This window comes from Diadema setosum, chromosome 21, assembly GCF_964275005.1.
Source record: "Diadema setosum chromosome 21, eeDiaSeto1, whole genome shotgun sequence".
NCBI lineage: Eukaryota > Metazoa > Echinodermata > Echinoidea > Diadematoida > Diadematidae > Diadema > Diadema setosum.
In genome coordinates, this window is record NC_092705.1 from 17,511,685 (window position 1) to 17,532,867 (window position 21,183).

A 21,183-nucleotide genomic window follows, 5' to 3' on the forward strand; every position below is an offset into this window, starting at 1 on the left:
TGATATACCACAATTTTTCTGTTATAGGTTCACATTTCTTCTTTCTGATATAGATATAACGGTTCTAACGTAAACATGTTCTCTTAAATACATCCTCTCACATTGCCATTGAGGAGCTATCGTAATTTCGTCTACGTTCCTGATTTAGATGAAGAAAACAAAGGTTGGCTGGAGAATAACAAGTAGGCCTACAATGCAGGCTAGATTATTACGATTCCTTGTAGTAATTTCATATAATACCATATACCGCTCTAGGTTATTGGTGTACTTAATTACTTTCTTTAATACAGACTGAGAAACACGACCTTTGCTAGACTCGTGACAATTTATGTCTTAACCTTTTCAATTGTACTATAGTATATTCGGATCCAATCTCATACTTTACTCTTGACATTGCTGATACACAATATCTCCCTGATATATATATTATATATATATATATATATATATATATATATATATATTTATTTATATATGTTGCGAATTCACGTATTGGCTCCAATATAGCGAAGAATCAAGAAATAAACTAGTAATGCATTATTTCGCCAATAAGAATGAGTTTATTGAACAACTCAAATTTTCGGTGGCCTCCACCTTCTTCAGGAGTCTCGACGCGGAATGTCAATACCAAAACATAAATTGAACATGAAGAGCGCGCACCCATATACACAGAATTGGTTGCTATGAGAGTGCGTACCCTTTACAATGATGTTGCCATGTAGACGCAATGTAGTCAAGGTACCCCACGCATAAGGAGGAGGACATTGACATGTTTATTACGTAACAATGGTGTTCAATTACTTTGTATTATCACATGTTAAGATATCGACATATGTACTCATCAACGTACCATAAGTTACAAAATTAGGTTAAAGAGCGCTCCAACAATCAAATTGTTTCATGACTTAAAATACAAAAATCATCGGTAGGAAGAAGTTGGTATAATAATTCCTGTTAAGAAACTGATGAAATCGTCAATTACAAAAGCCACAGTTTGGTGGTGTCTCGCTGAAAGCTAAACAGATTTGAACATGCAAGTGTGAAATTGATTGACTCATACAACTGAGTAATAGGATGACAGTGTGAATCCATCTACAGAAAATAATACAAAATAAGAGTAAATTGATTATTAAGATGGAGACATGAAATCATAATATTCGCTATAATTCGTCATAATCTCAGACAGAATAACCAACTAATTTCTCTATCACAACACCAGTGGTAGTGAAACAGTTATCAATTAGAAAGATATTTTGAAAAAAAAAAATATCTTATAATCCTCATCATGACTTATTCTTCTCTTTAACGGAAGAATGAGTAACCGTTTAGAATGGATAAATCCCTGTTCAACCCTTCACCTTGAAAGCTCTTACTCTTCACGATTACTCGTAACTCGGCGAGTTTTCTTTCCTCTGCTGATGTGTAGTCTCCCCCGAAAATGCACACTCTGACATCCTTCAATGAGTGGCCGGGGAGGTTGAAGTGTTTGGCAACGGGAAGGTCGTTCCGATTTTTCAGGATGGACGATTTGTGATTATTAAAGCGCATCCGGAATTTGGTGCTGGTCTCACCGATATAGATAGCGTGAGGGCATTGTGCACAATGCCCTCACGCTATCTATATCGGTGAGACCAGCACCAAATTCCGGATGCGCTTTAATAATCACAAATCGTCCATCCTGAAAAATCGGAACGACCTTCCCGTTGCCAAACACTTCAACCTCCCCGGCCACTCATTGAAGGATGTCAGAGTGTGCATTTTCGGGGGAGACTACACATCAGCAGAGGAAAGAAAACTCGCCGAGTTACGAGTAATCGTGAAGAGTAAGAGCTTTCAAGGTGAAGGGTTGAACAGGGATTTATCCATTCTAAACGGTTACTCATTCTTCCGTTAAAGAGAAGAATAAGTCATGATGAGGATTATAAGATATTTTTTTTTTCAAAATATCTTTCTAATTGATAACTGTTTCACTACCACTGGTGTTGTGATAGAGAAATTAGTTGGTTATTCTGTCTGAGATTATGACGAATTATAGCGAATATTATGATTTCATGTCTCCATCTTAATAATCAATTTACTCTTATTTTGTATTATTTTCTGTAGATGGATTCACACTGTCATCCTATTACTCAGTTGTATGAGTCAATCAATTTCACACTTGCATGTTCAAATCTGTTTAGCTTTCAGCGAGACACCACCAAACTGTGGCTTTTGTAATTGACGATTTCATCAGTTTCTTAACAGGAATTATTATACCAACTTCTTCCTACCGATGATTTTTGTATTTTAAGTCATGAAACAATTTGATTGTTGGAGCGCTCTTTAACCTAATTTTGTAACTTATGGTACGTTGATGAGTACATATGTCGATATCTTAACATGTGATAATACAAAGTAATTGAACACCATTGTTACGTAATAAACATGTCAATGTCCTCCTCCTTATGCGTGGGGTACCTTGACTACATTGCGTCTACATGGCAACATCATTGTAAAGGGTACGCACTCTCATAGCAACCAATTCTGTGTATATGGGTGCGCGCTCTTCATGTTCAATTTATGTTTTGGTATTGACATTCCGCGTCGAGACTCCTGAAGAAGGTGGAGGCCACCGAAAATTTGAGTTGTTCAATAAACTCATTCTTATTGGCGAAATAATGCATTACTAGTTTATTTCTTGATTCTTCGCTATTTATTTATATATATATATATATATATATAACGAAGAATCAAGTAATAAACTAGTAATGCATTATTTCGCCAATAAGAATGAGTTTATTGAACAACTCAAATTTTCGGTGGCCTCCACCTTCTTAACAGGAATTATTATACCGACTTCTTCCTACCGATGATTTTTGTATTTTAAGTCATGAAACAATTCAATTGTTGGAGCGCTCTTTAACCTAATTTTGTAGCTTATGGTACGTTGATGAGTACATATATGTCGATATCATAACATGTGATAATACAAAGTAATTGAACACCATTGTTACGTAATAAACATGTCAATTTCCTCCTCCTTATGCGCGGGGTACCTTGACTACATTGCGTCTACATGGCAACATCATTGTAAAGGGTACGCACTCTCATAGCAACCAATTCTGTGTATATGAGTGCGCGCTCTTCATGTTCAATTTATGTTTTGGTATTGACATTCACCGTCGAGACTCCTGAAAAAGGTGGAGGCCACCGAAAATTTGAGTTGTTCAATAAACTCATTCTTATTGGCGAAATAATGCATTACTAGTTTACTTCTTGATTCTTCGTTATATTGGAGCCAATACGTGAATTCGCAACATGTTTATTATATATATATATATATATATATATATATATATATATATAGCGAAAACTTTGAGCAAAGAAAATGGGTTTTCATCGGGATTCGAACCCGAGACCTCCGGATTACTAGACCGGTGCTCTACCGACTGAGCTATTGAAAGCCCTAGATCGGTGTTCGTCCCAAACCCTTAATTCTCTTTGCTCGTGTGGTCAGAAGCTATAGTGTGTGCATGTGTGCCACACACACACACATTAACCTGACATAAACCCAAATGATGTAAATCAACTTCCTTCTTTCAAAATATATTACAAAAAGCTGCATCGCTTCGGCGATCCCTCACATTTATTCCAAAGTTGATTTACATCATTTGGGTTTATGTTTGATATTTATTTTGCACGCCTCCTGCATTTTACATGGATATCCCATATAAATGTTTGTGGGAATTAAATGGAAAATGTCAGATTGCAACTCAAAGGGTTTATCATTAGGACACCAGGTATTTGTTATCACTAAATATCAAACATACAAAGGAAATCGGTGTGATATGGAATTACTAGATGAATCATGTTGAAAGAATATTTCATATGTTTGGAATAACTTATACCCTACGCAGTACACATAACTATGCAAATTGAGGGATACTTTGACGTTCATTACTTTGAAGTTGTTTACATTGTATTGTTACTGAGACTCTTCTCCCCCATGGAGCCGGACGTTGGTTGACGCTGCCGTGGTTCAAAACGACGCGTCCCGCCTCTTGCCATGTGCGTATACGCGGTGGGGAAGGACCACTCGCATCGATTCCTACCGACCCCTTATTTCATTACTTGGATGCTAGGACTGCCTTGGTTCTTGGTTCTATATAAGATGATTATAATGATATTGCTTCTTGTTTGCCAGGATTGTTTTGGAAAATCACGTGAAGATTATCCATGCTCTTGTTAGTAAACATTTGTATGCTATCTTTATTGAAATGGCTGATGTGGCAGTCATCGAAAGATGTTTAAAAAATAACATGTTTATGATTTATTTCCATATTAGATTACATCATTTTTTTTTTTTACAATTGTCCTTCCTGAAGCTTTCAACGTTATTTCTTAAAATCAACACCAATGGGGAAGATGCAGGCGAGTAGAGTCATAAGGAGAGTTGAGCTACCGCCTCAAACTTGTATTAAAATTCACAGGTGCAACCACTTGTATCCTCTGTTGGAAGTGCTTGACATCGCTGTCACTCTGGCACAAGCGAGCAAACTAGGTTGTACAACAAAACAAAGACACAGGTCACAAAAAAATATCGAAAGACAGCAAAAAGTGAATTCTTTAGTGTCACGTATTAAACCTTTCTATTACTCACATGGCAGCAACTGTATAGTCAGTGATTGTTATGTAGTTCCCATCGTAGTCTTTCATTTGATAAATTTGATGGATTTTTTTATTTGCTAATTTCGATATTGGTAGGGAAATTTTAAACCTGCCACCTTCAGGATAGTTGAGCCATGCAGGCAGAGGAGAGACTGTGGCTCAAAGTCTCCTTTGACTGCATGGCTCAATTCCCTTGGTATTGAGGTAAACGTTTTTGTGATTGTATATCTTATTTCAGAGCACCATGCCAACAAAATGAAACAAGAAATATGAACAAAGAACGTAACTAGGGAGCTTAACGGATGTACTCCATAGGTTTGTTATGGGATATTTAGAAAAATGAAAATAGAATTACAGAGATTAATACTTTTGAGACTTCTATCAATTACTTTAGTATGTTTGTAAAATAATGATGCCTTGTTACTTTCTAAAAGTCACGAAGCAGTTTCGATGAGTAGCTTGCTTTTATTTTGCTTCATTATGCAAGGGGTTATTCCATCTCAGACATGGGAAGGTGATGAGTAAAGAAGTCCCATTGCAAAATGTCAATGAGCAAAACTTCAATGTAATACGAGTGATTTTATGAGGGGTGTTCATAAAGTGCATATAATGACTGTTTGAACTCCTTAAAAGACAAGTTCACCTTCATTAACATAAGGATTAAGAGAATGCAGCAATATTAGTAGAACACATCAGAGAAAGTTTGAGGAAAATTGGACAATCGATGCAAATGTTATGAATCTTTAAAACTTTTGTGTTGGAACCGCTGGATGAGGAGACTACTAAGGCTCGTGATGTCATATGAGGACAACAGTATAAAGAAAATGTAAAGGAAATTCAACATATTTTCACTTTTTTCTCATAATAAAAGAGCACTTGACTTGCCTCTTTATAAAGGCAATGGGAATAATATTACCCATAGCATATGTCAGTAACGAGTCAAGGGAATGTGTACTTTTTTTCAAAAAAAGAGAAATTTTGTGAAATTCTCTTTATATTTTCCTTATTGTTGTACGCATGTGACATCATACACTGCAGTAGTCTTCTCATCCAGCGGTGACTGCACAAAAACTTCAAAAATTCATAACTTTTGAACGGATTGTTCGATTTTCCTCAAACTTTCAATGATATGTTCTGCTAATATTGCTACATTCTCTCAACCCTTATGTTAATGAAGGTGGACTTGTCCTTTAAATTTCCAGATGTTCATATACTTGAATGTAAAATAAAATCAATTCTGTTAGTTAAGATTCATTTCTGGCTACTTGTAAGCCCATTTTTTAAATTCATCTGCATCTGTTTACATCATGGCTCAACTATCCAACAAGTGGCACATGTCTTCCTAAGCTGGCTCAGCTCTCCCGAAGACATGGCTCAACTTTCCTCACACTGCGGGAGTGTTGAGCCACTTGATTTCTTTTTTTTTTTTTCAAAGAAAAGTTGTTGTTCGTTTTTGTTTACTAATTAGGCATTGATCTAAAACAGTTTTTCATGGGTACAAGACAGCTTCATAGTTGTACTTCAATATGGAAACAAATTCCTACTACAAGCAAGGATCAATCAGGAAATATTTCCCAAAATAGAAAAAAAAAAGGCTGAACTCTCCTGCATTTCCCCTGTGTGTGTGTGTAGATTAATTGTGACCGTGCATCACAAAACCAACAAAAAGCCGTACGCACTGATTGGGTGTTATGACTGAAAATAGGTGAAATGGGTCAACCCAGCCTATCTTGAGTTTTTTTTTTTCATATTTTCTGAAAAAGCGGGTCTTCTTCTTTATTATACTAAAAGTTTGGGATCAGAAAACGAACAGGGAATTGTGTTTTTAGCAGTTTTTCTTGAACAATGCTAGTGTGATTAGGTGTTTCTCACAGAGTCCTCTTTTCATTATTTTCTTAAAAACCCTGTTCATACTCTTCACTTTCAATGCCAATAACCTCGGGAAAAATGATGCTTTGAAAGTTGGCAGTAATCATCTACAGAATTAGTTAACCAAGCGCGTTTAATTTCAGCTTAATCCGATAATCTCTTAATTGTTGTTGCTCCGGTGGTTAACATCCTCGTTTTGTTTTGTTATTTTTCGTTGTTGTTGTTGTTGTTTTTTTTTTTTTCATTCATAGCACAGCTAGCATGGTTTGGTAAAGATTAAGCGCTTGAATATACCTTGTAGTTCAGAGCCTCTTTCCACGGTTCACACTTTTCAGAGTGTGTGCTTTCTTTCCAATATTAGGATAATAGGAGATTCCATTTCAATTGAGTTATACATCAGTTTAAAGCTTAAAGGGAATCCAAACCCAAGAACCAATGTGGATTGAGTGAAAGCAGCAACATAAGTAGAACACATCACTGAAAATTCGAACAAAATCGGACAATTGATGCAAAAGTGAGCCTGCTCACATTTAAGTTTAAGTGTTGCCAGACAATTTCAAAGTTTTAATTCTTGATTAACATTATCATCTGAACTATTCATTCGTTTTGAATGGCCTTGTGAATAACTGGTAAAGAGCAGTTAATTATTATCATTTTTTCCTAGTAGTGTATTTCATGTTTATCAAAGACTAGACTTGTAAAGAAATGCTGGAGCGTAGTGAACTAAAAATAATCAAAATCCTGCCGAAGACATGCGTCTGTCTTATCGAATAGTGTATTGATAACGCCGATATTGGCGTTCATTTCGTTTACGAAGATACGATTGTACATTGTTTAGAAGTTTGTAGTTCGTTTATGTCAGGGTGTGTGTGTATGTGTGCGTGTATGGTTGATGAAACAAGATGATTGACGGAAGACGGAAATATCCCAAATACTGATCTGACATTGCTATTATTGCCGTACAAGTAGTACAAGTCAGCCAACTCGGAATCATAAAATAAAGATAAACACAAACATACACTCGCGTACGCATACATACATGTATCTCTTTCTCTCTCTCTCTCTCTCTCTCTATATATATATATATATATATATAGACTGTGAGAAGGGGTCTCGACCATTTACAGCAACAGTGTAGCTCTTTCATTATTTATGTTCAGTGCGAAAAGAAGAGCAATCGTGGACGTAGCTAGGGTCAACGTGCGTGTTTATTGCCGAGCTTTCGGTCCCGTTAGGACCTAAATCAGATGAAGGTCCTAACGGGACCGAAAGCTCGGCAATAAACACGCACGTTGACCCTAGCTACGTCCACGATTGCTCTTCTTTTCGCACTGAATATATATATATATATATATATATATATATATATATATATATATATATATATATTCATTTATTTATATGTGGGTTTTTTTTCACATGAAGATGACCAAGACCTAAACGAATTATTAAAGTAGCTGAAGTTGAGTTCTGATTGGTGATATTAGAAGTTTATTAGATTTTTTTCTTTCATTCTTTACTGAACCACCAAGATAAGGGAATCTTATCATAAAAGTGCAAAATCTGCTTTGCAAATGCTGATTATTGTATGAATGGATGGAAACATTCAACTATCTAACGTTTAGATTGAGTATTCTCCTATTCTTTTTCTGAGAAAAGGGGAAACAGTCGAGTTTGCTTTAAATTGGTTTTGTCATAAATTATTTCAAGCTCTTATTCTTTATGGAACTAAGTATTGGTTCCGTCATTAAAAAAAAAAAGAGAAAAACATGCTATCTGTTTGTTTATATACCATTGCAAATTACCATTTATTTATATAGCAATACCTGTCTTTCAAATGATGTGTATCGTATTTGTTGTAGTTGTGTTTTTTTCGTAAAATATGAGCGAAGGATGAAAAGAAAATAAATCCTAATTCGAAATTCAAAATGTCTCCCATTGCAGCTGTACATTTCTGCAATTTGTCAATCAATCATCTGAGAGGCACTATTATTCCCATTAACAAAAAAAAAACAACAACAGACAGACAGGTACTTGTTTTTAATTATCATTCTGGTAACTGCATACAGCTGCTAAATTGACGTGCAAATAAAATAAAATCTAATTATGATAAACGAAAAAATTCGACGCAAGTTACATTTTGCCCCCTCAATTCACTACCAAAAGAGGATATCTTCCTGCTTGCTATCTCCTGGCTCTCCTTTGTTTTTAAACCATTTTACAGTCTTCAAGCGCTCTAAGTGATATAATGAAAGTTAATTTTGAAAAGGAAATAATAAATCGGAAGGTTTCAATCATTCTCAATGGATACGTGATATATACATACTTGTATACCGAACCCGCATAGACATAACAGTGAGACATAGACAATGCTAACGTGTGAGATTTCTTAGACCCAATAATATTCAAGCTAATAGTAGATGACATCAATAGCTTTTCAGGTAAAAATGTAATATTCTCCTTTACTTCAATTACTTTACAGGTACCACTATCTAATTCTTACTTGACTTCCTCACAATAGCCTTGTAACACATACACACACACAAATAAACACAAAAAAAATCTACGAAATACACAGGAGAATGATTAATCATTTAAACTACTGTCTCTATGCTCTCCCGTTAATGGCTTCACCAGTCATTTTTTTTTTTTCCAGAGAGGAACAGATGTTAACTCTTGTTATTGCTGATACGTTATGTTACGTATTGTAAGGCCATAATAGTGGATGCAAAACTACTCTGTAAACAACTTACGTATACATATTGAAACAAAGAAATGGAAAACTGACCAGAAACAAATTATAAATAGCGAAAAAATCCGGAGGTCTCGGGTTCGAGTCCTGATGAAAACCCATTTTCTTTGCTCAAAGTGTTCACTATATATATATATATATATATATATATATATATATATATATATATTCATATAAAACAACAACAATATGCGTACATATGATCATGCATAATGCGTGCATGGATGTACAACGACAATGCAGGAACCACGAAATCAAATCAAATCAAATCAAATCCTTTCAAAGTAATTTTCAGTCAGATTTTTCGTGTTCATACATTTCAGTCTAAACATTTAGTATAAAACCCAGTTAGAAACAAAGGACTGCTGGTGTTTCTAGACGAAAACTGACGTTTCACGGTGTATTAAACTTCTTGTTTTGGGAGTCGGTAACCTTGAGTGATATTTTAGTTTATTTCACCACGGTTCATTACTTCAGGCGATGGCTGTTCATCTGTGAGTCGGCGTTATTGAATAAAAAACAACAACAACAACACACAACTAAATAAAAATACAATATTTTGTACATAGCACGTATATGTACATAACAAAATAGCCAAAACAAGCAAACTTATGTAATTGAAGCAAAAGAAAATAAGAGCAATCATAAATAAAAGTTACTCAACCGCACCAGACGAAAAATGGAAAAACAAAACAAAGCAAAACATACAATCTAACACTTCTGTTGTTTCCTTCTATAAAGAGTTGTTGCTATCCCGTAAGTGCTTTCTCCATGTCCCTCCCCTCCCCCCTTTGTCCGGAAGCTGTTGTTAGTCCGAGCAACGCCACACACACTCTCACTAGTAAACACGATCTGTCTGAAGACAAGCCTGCACGGTGCCATCCTTCTCGATTCCAGCATCACGCAAATTGGCTGTGCCGCTAAGCGGGATACCTTTGAACTTTACATACATCTGGCTCTGAGAGTCTCCGAAGTGGTCATCAACCAAGCGAACGAAATTTTCTTGGCTCATTCCAAGTGGGACTAGAAGTGGTTTCTCAGGTCGATCTTGCATTTGCACATGAATGGGAACCTGTTGAAATTGATGGTTTCTTTAGTTTTGATTGTGACTAATAATTACACCCAAAACAGAATTAAATGTATTTGCAGTATATGTAATATCTATGAGAAAGTCGGGTTAGTTTCCTCGTGCACATTAATGTGACTAGTTTCTGCATTTTCTATAGCAATGATTGTTTTTTTTTTTTAACATATTAGTAATGTGATAAGTAATTATATTTAATTTCTTTCACAAGAACATGTAAAGAAGGAATCGGACTTAAGTAAGATGAATTTAAAATGTCACTGGTCTTAACATGGCACTTACAATTGTACATCATCACGATTGCGTATTAAGTAAAAGAAAAAAATACTGAATCGAAGATTGGTAACTGTGATTTGCTGCAAATGTTCCTTGCACCATGAATGTACTCTTTTTTCTTTTTGTTTTCTTTTTTAGATAGCAATACAGTATGTAGCTGCATTTTTATTGCAATTGTGCTGCAGTATCAACACTTACCGGTTTCTTTAGATCTGGCTGGTTTGGGATGATTCCTGGTGTTGGGGGTGATCTAGCGTTCATTGTCGCTGAAACTTTGATAGTTCTCTTTGAAATGTGATATAATTATAAGAACCACCAGGCCACTGTCAATACTCACTGTGTCGTTTGATCTGATAGGATCTCCCTTTACATTAAAGTCGGGTATGACGTCTCACTACTGCGGGGATATCCAATTGGGATACGTTTGTGTTTGTTATTGCTGTTGTTGTAGTTTTGTTGTTGTTGTTGTTGTTGTTGTTGTTGTTGTTGTTGTTGTTGTTGTTGTTGTTGTTGTTGTTGGGCAGAGCTCGTGTACAGCGGTAATGGTCATTTGTCTGTGCATGTGTGTGTGTGTGTGTGTGTGTGTGTGTTTGTCAATGCCGACAAATTTTCACTGCCTCTCGCTTGCAGTACAAAGCTTCTAGACATTGTTACACTCTAATGTCTCGCCTGTTTGTCAGATAACGACCAGAGCATACAACAAATGTAAATATAGTTTTTAAATCTTAACGTGACAAATTAACACATTCCTTGTAAATTTTCCAATGTATTTAAAAATCAAAGAAATCTGAGGACTGTGAATCATTTTCTATATCTGCACTGGAGATATATTATAAAATTATGGCAAAATGCAGCTCCTATGGTATCCCCATGTCTCTGTGTGAATTTTTGTGTAGTATCATTTACTGATTTGCTGATGATGAAATATGAGACAAATCATTATAGTTTGTCTCTCACGGACAAGTGACCTGATAAACAAAAAGAACTGTAAATACAAATAATGCTCAGTCTGTTTTATGTGACTTTGGGCATGTCAAGATTCACATCATATTATAGTAATCTTCTGTTGATGCGTAAATGTCGCAATTTGGTGGATCATGTCGAATAATTTTCATCTGTGTTATACGGAAAATACCCCTATCAATATAATCAGCGGGAATTAAATCCATTTAGATATTTCAACAAGCATTATTCCAAATGACAAAAAGACAAGGAGCATGAAAAGGATATATACAGATCGATTTTCGCCTATCACATGTATCACCATGTCCACGTCGTCAAGGGTCATGATGTGCTTACACTCAGGGATCGTCTCCAGTACGTCGAATAACAACCAATGTGTTGACATAATTTTGAATTCTAATGTCAAATTAGGAGTTTGGACAAAAACAATATGTGATCTATAAAGTTGGTAAAGTTATTCATTTTGGAAGGCAAATTGAAGTAGAGACTGAAATGAAGAGATGGCTGTAAAGTTTATTCTAAATCATAACCCCGTAGAAACAAATGGCAAAGAATACATTCAGATTACTGTGGTTTTATCGCCATTACAGTGATCAATAAGTCTATCATTAATGAGTTCACTCGTGGCAAATATCTTTGATGCAGATTTAATTGTAGACATGCTTTCTATAAGTATACTTACATACTGTTTCTAGAAATAAGACATACAGTAATTTAGGGATACTGATTTGTTCACAATGTCTTATGCTAGTATACTATGCTTGGTGACATGAGTCGAATTTAGCTTTAGTCTTACGTCTTTTTTTAGAGACAAGAAATATAATGTAATGAAAAATGAATATAATTTCATGGGATTGACAAGGACTGTGCCTCAATGAATACCTCCTCTATTTATCATATTTATTCAGACTTAGGCAAAATGAAAGAGGACTAGCATCGGGTTTAAAGGATGTAGCCATAATGTTTCAATGTTATTACATATATCAATTACACACATCAATATCAATCGAAAGTAATTTGCTATGTTTACAAGTTTAACTTCTTCAATTTTTTAACAGTCCTACTTTGATAAGGTGTGTCATGACGTAACAATCAATGAATACCACAAAAAACAATCTAAGGAAAAGAAAATAGGGATATCTTGTATTATATGTCTTCTTACTGGTGTTTGACCATTGATTGTGTTATGTTTTTCTTTACTTCTCTCTTTACAATAATTATGAAGGTTTTGTCTTCGTATGAAATTGATTAAAATTCATAATCTTTTCTACTTTTTTTTTCTTACTGATAAATTCATAAATATTTGACAACTCGCTTATTTTCTGCCTTTTTTTTTTGCTTTCGGTGAGACTATTATGCCTTGCCTCTTAAAAGGAACCTATCCCGCCTTCCTACACACAAGCGAAAGACCATACAGAATCGTGGTCTTTGCTCATGGTTATCAACACTCATTAGTACACAGCGGTCTTCTGTGGATGAGCATCACCTGTGTTCTCGAGGATAGATTTGTTTGATTGTATGTTTGTTTGTATGTTTGTTTGTTTGTTTGTTTGTTTTTGATATCGTTCGCATATCTATCAATATTATACAAAATGGCAACGTCACACCATTGATATTAGACTGATGCTTAGAACGACATATAACTTATATTGCAAGAGATAGAGGTCGATTTCCACCTAGCATATGTCACGACATATTATGGTTAAACTTTAAGGGGTCGCCTTCAGATCGTCACCCAGCAAAAAAATGCATTACACAATGATGAATGGTACAGTTTGTTAATCCGAAGGATCGTTTTAATTTTGAAGGCTCGTTAATCCGATCAATTCCGTCATTCCGTTGTGTCTGTATTAGTTTCTCCGGAATGTCGCTTCTAGAACGTCCGTTTCATTGTTACAGCGTGTAAGACTAATGCTAGTATTTTCAGTTTAAACACAGATAACAACAAAAAATACAGCAGCCCAGGCAACTTAAAAGTTCATAGGACGCAGTCATTAAACGTATAATTGAATTTCCAGAAATAATTACAGTAAACACTATTGCGCTTCTGTCGAGCAAACGTCTGTTATACCGATCAATTTCGGAAGCAATTCGTTATTTTCATGTTTTACTCCTTCCAGTTTGCAGGTTACTGTTTCTGTTAAAGCTTGTCATGACGTATTAATCAACGAATTCGGTCGGCAGAAAGGTAGGATAGGGAAAGAAGATAGGAAAATCTTATGATTAGGGTCTCGTATTTAATCATGAATTTTGCCACGTTTTCCCTTGTTTCTCTTTTATTTATAAAGAAAGTTAACGAGGGGGTTCTGCCTTGCAATAAGTATGATCATAAGACGAGAGATGCATTATCTCATTATGCTTATTTTTGTTAAAAATTATGTTCAGTACATTTATTTTTCGGTTGATATATTCATCATATATCAATTAGACATATTCATCATCCACTCGCGATGTTTTCCTTTTCCTTCTCAGAAGCAAGATGAGCAAACGATGATGAGCTATGACTTACACTGTTATACCTTGTCTCTCGCAAGGAACTTATCTTCCTTCCTACCACCAGCAACATCTATGCACAACCGTTAACATTTGCACATATCAAGACTCACTGGTACACAGCGACCTACTGTTGATTAATGCATGTCTATTTCTGATGATTCTTGCCGATTAATTTTCACCTGTGTTCTAGAAGATTTTTTTTCTTTACTTTTGACTATCGTTCTTACATCTCTACCAATATTATACAAAATGACGAAGTCTCACCATGGATATTAGACTTGTGCTTTGGGAGAAAGCAATAGAGAGAAAAAAAAAAAAACAATTAGATGTCAATTTTCTCCCAGCACATGTCACCACTGCTACGAGGTTACATTCTCAGGGGCCGCCTTGAAATCTCCGGAAAAAAAAAACAATGCGTTAACATAATTTTGTATGCTGATGTCATACTTACAGTTTGTAAAACACCAATATATGAGGAATAAAGTTCTTCAAGTATCCCACTTTGGAAGCTAGGTTAATGTCACTTCTTCAATGAAGAAGTGGTTGTGAAGCTCATTGTAAGTCATTAACCTGTAGAAACAAATGGCAAAGAATGATTAGCACTTCCTACATGCTTTACTGCAAGAGTTGTGATTTCAGGTTGTCTAAAGCAGATTTCTCTGTAAGCAAACATTAATTGGTGCAGATATAATCTTAAATTTGCCTCTTTATGTATATTTACCGGTTTTGAAAGAGACAGTACATAGAGTTTCGTTTTTAAACTGGTTTGATAGCTCTTTGACTGTTGGTGTCATGCATCAAGCTAAAGGTTTTTTTACATGCTGCGTTCAACAATCAGATCAGAAATGATTATTAACAATTCCATATGGTTGTTAATGAGAGAGTCCCTACTTCTCCCTTATTACCACTTCTAAAATAAAAGATAATGTATCATACAAGAATTGCAACAAATTATGCTCAACAAAACCACTGTCAAAAGGCTCCCTGCGTTCGAAGTGTCCCTGTTACTTTTTTTATTGGTATTTCCAATCAGTTTTAAAGCCTAATACCTTCACTTTATTTTCTTTTTCCTTCGAAGAGCCAGGACTATTATATCTTGTCTATTAGAAGAAAGTTATCTTTATGCATAGCAACCAAAAATTATACAAAAACTATACAAAAAAAGTCCAAAGCTGTGACCTTCTGCTGATGAGTGCGTGTCTTCGTTTGATCATCCATGCCGAAAATTTTTCACCTGTCTTCTAGATGACGATTTCTTGTTTAATCATTGACTACTATTTTAATAGTTCTACCAATATTGTACAAAATGATGAACTCATACCATGGATGAATGACTTATGCTTTGGGAGAAAGAGAAACAAGTGAGAGAGAGAGAGAGAGAGAGAGAGAGAAAGAAAGAGATGAGATCTAATTTCTCCTAGCGCATATCAACATTTACACGTACTACGATTAGACTCAGGGGTCGTCTTCAGATCGTCGGAAAACAACCAAGGCGTTATCATAATTTTGAATTCTAATCCCATACTGAGAAATTTGATAAAAATAATATAAAATTTATGAAGTTGTAAATGTTATTCGTTTTGAAAGACAAATCATTGCAGTGCTTTTAATGAAGAAAGTGATGTAAAGCTCACTGTAAGTCAAAAACCTGTACAAACATATGATGAAGTGTATTTTTCTTTTCCAATAGGTTTTACTGCAATAGTCGAAATTTCGGTTAGCAAACGACGACTTTCGTATTTACAAACACCCTTGGTGCAGATTTTGATGTTAGACTTGTCTTCTGCATGTACTTTTACTTTTTTTTAATATAGATAACGCATATAGCTAGTATTAACAATGGTTTGATAACAAATGTTTGATCCTTGGTGTCAAGCATCAAGCGATAGAGTGCAGTCTTACATTTTCGTTCGGAAAACTAAATCATTTAAATCAATTACTTTTATATGATTTTCACATGATTTTGATATTTCTGCTCTGTAATCCACTGACATGTCAACCCTTTCTTTTATTCTATTTTTGAAAAGAAGAGAAACATAATTTCTTGTCCAGTTTGTGTATGTGTTTCTCATTATCACTTTTCCCCTTTGAGCAAATCAATGTATTTCCAGCTTCCGAATTCATACCATATTCAAAGAGGGTCGTGGGTAAAATTCTAAAGCATAGTTTTTTATGTGTATACTTCTGTTTCTGCGAGTGTATATTATGTGTGTAGGCCTACATGTTGTTATGTTCTCATGCTGTTGTTGGTGCATTGATCTTAACTTCTATTCGTGGGGAAATCGATGATAAGAAACAGATTGCACAAAGAGAAACAGAATTGGGGGGTCTTATGACTCAATGCAATAGCATGTTGTAAACAGATATGGGATTCCCACATAACAGAGGAAGCAAAAATGTCGTAACAGGTACTCCAACATACCCCTTAACGACAACTCTCTAGGCTTCAGCTATGGCGCTCTTTCGAATCATGGTGATACCAAGCCGATGCTATCACATACAAAATGATGCGTCCTAGAGATTTTCGTTTAGCTCGATTATATTTTTGTACTGAAAAGAGACTACATCACGTTTAGAAGGAGAGCGTAATACGACGACGAAACATTCTTTTACCGTATTTGGTCATGTCAGCCAAGTTACACTCATCTTAATATTCATCATCTTAATCAAATCACTATAAATATTTTTGTGTAAATTTTCATACATTGACACCACAATCACTTGACCTCTCCGCCCACTAAAGTTCAAAATAACAACGCTTTCGCAAGTGTCTGGGACCGTGACAAGGCAAACATTGAAAACTGGGAAATATCATTTACAATTCCTGCATGTACTAGGCGCCAGTCTTTAGTTTCCAAGCATACAAATCTACATGGTTGGTATAGGTAAACCGAAAAAAAAAAGAGAGAGAGACAAAGAAGGGGCACGCAAAAAAAAAGAGAGAGGGAGGGTATACAACATCATTGATTCGTGATATGCTTTGTTTCTCCGTTAGAGCTTTGCGACGTGGCAGCAAACGGGCCCAGTACTGCACGACTGCAGCAACGCCCCTCCAATGACACCAATACAGCCGCCGAGCCTCCAGTGACAGAACAGCGATACGCCAGTGCTGCGCCAATACTTCATTGTTGACGCTACTATACTTTACGGAAGGCAATCCGAACATTGGGTGAGTAATTTTAGTTTCCCTTTGCACCTTGTTGTAGCGTCTTATGTTGAAGAAGAAGTGCTGAAACGTCCACACTTTGGTACGGCACGAATATTATTGAACAAATACTATATACCTACATTTTTATTATCCCTCAATAATTCTGTGGTTCGTTAATTTCTAGGCTAGGGCGTGTTCGTTTCTCTGGTATATGACAAACTCACATGCCAGTGTTATTCAATTCGTTTATTATGGGGTAGTGACTGAAAACCAAATCGAAAAGAAAGAATTTATCCCATTGATATTCATATGTAACGTAACGACTGAACACAAAATCCAGGGCAAATCATGTGTACTGCAAGAAGGACTCTTCAACACAAAGTAACTTTGCAGGGGGCCTATCACGAGCCCTGTTAACACCGCCGATATGTTAATGAATAGATTGGGGGTCTTTTCAGTTTTGATATAGCAGCCGTTTGTGACCTTTGACATCAGTTGGATTTATTAAGACTCGTTGAACACCATTAATGCAGTGTCGACATGGCAACGGGAGAAGACGACAGAACGACGCAGCAACAGTCCGTGCCGACGCCGGGAATTCCGCCTGGTAGCGACCCAGAACTGTGGGCTGCGCAGACCATGACGTCTCCTGTCGCCAACGAAGTGAAGAGGAAAAGACCAAAGAAAGGTGAGTGCATTTTTACTGTCTCCGTCCCAAGGTCAAATACTGTTTCTCTTTGATCTATTACACGACAAGATAGATTTGCAACAAAAATATACAAATGTAGTATGCAAGTGTACAAAAGTGTACAAATGCAACCTAAAATACACATACATCTTGTACTGTGAACACACATCAACGTGTTTATATACATCTATTGCTTTGCGTGGTACTGTATCTTCAAAAGTTACACAAGATAGATTCACCCCGCATGTGATTACTCGATGCTAGAGCAATGCACTTTCTTATCTTAAACCGTAAGAGAATGGCTTGATACAAATAATCTTTGCCTTCTGTACATGTCGATATCGCTGGACTTATTTGACGTTGGACTTTTGAATCATTGTGTGAAAAGCTGTGTAATGCCAAATGTGTGCCTGTTTGTTGTAGATGTGTAATTAGAATATATCTTATTAAGTGGGATAGAAATTGACAGCCTTCCTCAATGTATTTTGTTTTTTTTTTTCTGGTGAAAGATTTGTCATCACAAAAGAATAATAAGAAGAAACGAATGTAAGAATGGCAGGATATGCGTGCTAACTGTGTCTGTGCTTGGGCCCTACACGATACGCGTTTGTAGTATACTACATGTACAAGTGCTCGTCACACGTACTTTAATGTATCAAGTGGAGGAAGGAATTAAGGCTCCCTCTTCCAGTGCTTTGAATACATTATGTTGATGTAAGGTTATCTTTTCTTCATTTGGTGTATTGTGTGGGACATAAAGTCATTTTGATCACGAAGTACTTCCGGTCAAGTTTATAAGGAAATATAATTAAGACGCTATCTTTGGCACCCACATTATGCTTTATCCTAGTATTTGGTTGTCGAGGTATGGCTTATCTATGTTTGGAATTATGCAACGAGTAACGTTTAAGGAGAAACAACAAGTAAAGATGGGACTGGGAACAATTGAGCTTTGAGTACTTTATCTGAACTAAAGCATGTTTTTAAGAGGAAATACACAAGGAAAGAGGAAAATTCATTATGCATTGAGATAAATATATTAAATTTATCTGACGCCGTGTCATGCGAGGTTGACTGTAATTCTCCTTATCCTGCTGAAAGTAACCTCTCAGCTTGTTGCTTTTTATTGTGCATAATACATAGTCTGAAAGGATGACAAGCAAATATGCGGCAATAAACAGATAAAATGACATACAAACAACCTGGCAAAGACGTTTAAGAAACGTGTCCTTTTAATTCCAATTTAACTTCTCTAGCCATAACTGTGATTGGCCGATGCACCTAATGGTACATGCTGATTAAGTTATGCACAAAATTACTACGATCATATTGTTATCTTTCCCCTTGAGTTACATTTTCTGTACACAATACATCACAAGACACACGCACACACATTCCAACTTGTATCATTAAACACACACACCCAGACACACTCAATCACACATCACACCTAGACACATTTTACCATTATGCACACTCACATTTTAGTGTTGGTTAGAATACTGACGTATGTCTTGATGCAAATCGACATCAGGCCAGATTACTATCAAGAGATAATTAGACCGGCAGGTGCACTGTCACTTCCTCTCCTGTGGGTACTTAGCTAAAAACCAAGCAAGTGTCGTCATCATTGAGTATAGTATTAGACTCCTGCTTTCAACAACAAAAAAAAAAAAAAAAGAGAACGTGCTTTATTACTAAGGAGACATGTTTCACGAACAATACTAATACGAAGAGTTCAGTGCTGACTTGCACTATTCCAAACATTGTTCTTGGTGTCAATAGATATCACCAAATATTTGATAGCAACCTACAGCGTACTTTATAATTATAAGAAAAAAAAAATCCGTATTCCTCTTGCTTCTTCACATTGGCCTGATCTCAATGTTTACAGCGTATTTGAATTTTGAACGCGATAGTATTTTTATTATTTTACGTTTTGTTTCTCAATCCAATACTTATACTGCCCTTTATGAGAACATTTAGATAAGAAAATAGTTGAAATTCGAATGTAACACAACATAAAGGTTAATACCATCTCAATTCAACTGTTCTTTTTTTGTGGCCTATTTTCAATTCATTTTAATAGCCAGTTCTTTGAAGCTTATTGTAATAATTATGAACATGAGTAAACGTGACTTCTCTGTAATCATTGTTGTGACTTTTGCTCAATTTGAAAGTAAAACGTCAAGATATCTAATATCAGGTATTGGCTGAAACATCGCTGCAAAATATCAGGTGGCTAACGCTTTATTTTTAGGTAATTCTATGAGCAGAGCATCAGCACACTTTTACAGACAGAGCCTCCCTAAATTGTTTCTTTTGCTCTCTCTTTCTCCGCCTTTCGTCCTCATTAACAGAAACAAGCGCAACTGGCAAGTGAAAAATGGTAAACAACTCAAATCCTGCTTGTGCATTTCTACAACCAGCTCGACCGCGGCAGAAGCAGCAACCGATGACTCTGGTGGGGATTGTGGAATATGCGACAACAGCATCAAACATTCTCTTGAACTATAACAGACTGGTAAATGAGCTACGACACAACTAAAATCTAGCAACACGACATACGGACTACACTTGAAATGATTATGAAGGAGATAAAAAAAACTTTTATCATTCAAGGCGACATTGCTACTAATAGATAAAAGGACAGGTTGCTGTATCCAATATGTTTAGGAAATGTTTCGGGCCACATTACCTGCCTGTTAGTCAGCAATGATGTAAATATCTGCTGTTAATAATTTTGTAAATATTGCATTCACTCTGAAATAAAGAATTATCTTTCATTTTGCACGACTTATATGTTTACTTTGTCAATCTTACAACTTTGCCTTCATAGAAAGACTCACTTACGGGTGACAGAGCTGGTGATATAGTTTCGTTTTCCTTTGATTCGTCTCACAAATGAATAGAACAAGTAGACGGATTTCTAAGTTATAGAATTCATCATCCCAAATAACCTCAAAACTAAAAATTTCAAGACCACTGACAAGGCGTCATTGATATTAACATCGGCACTACCTCGTCCTTTGTCCAGTGTTGACGAATCGGCAAGATTTACTATTGGTGTGAAACGTTGATAGCATATTCATATTTTGGCATCTTCAGCTGATGTTGCGTATACGTTTTATGATATATAAGATTATTATGTATATACATATAGATATATGTAGATATATATATAGATATATTGAGTTAGTAGTCCACGTGTTGGTGCAATAATATAAAACATAGAACAGAACTCAAGCTCATGCTGTCAA

At 35.8% G+C, this 21,183-nt stretch overlaps 1 long non-coding RNA gene across 3 annotated transcripts in view; it reads left to right on the plus strand.

Moving 5' to 3' along the window:
- LOC140244516 (uncharacterized) overlaps positions 1-20,717 on the plus strand; it is a 61,407-nt gene extending 40,690 nt beyond the window's left edge. Inside the window, exons 1-4 of one of the 3 annotated variants that reach the window (XR_011902281.1) lie at positions 16,873-16,972; positions 17,083-17,256; positions 17,769-17,923; positions 20,284-20,717. This is a non-coding gene — a long non-coding RNA (uncharacterized lncRNA). Of the gene's footprint in view, positions 1-16,872; positions 17,257-17,768; positions 17,924-20,283 lie in introns of those variants that run through there. The other 2 variants (XR_011902280.1, XR_011902279.1) reach the window with 2 other exon arrangements.
- The last annotated feature ends 466 nt before the right edge of the window (positions 20,718-21,183 follow it).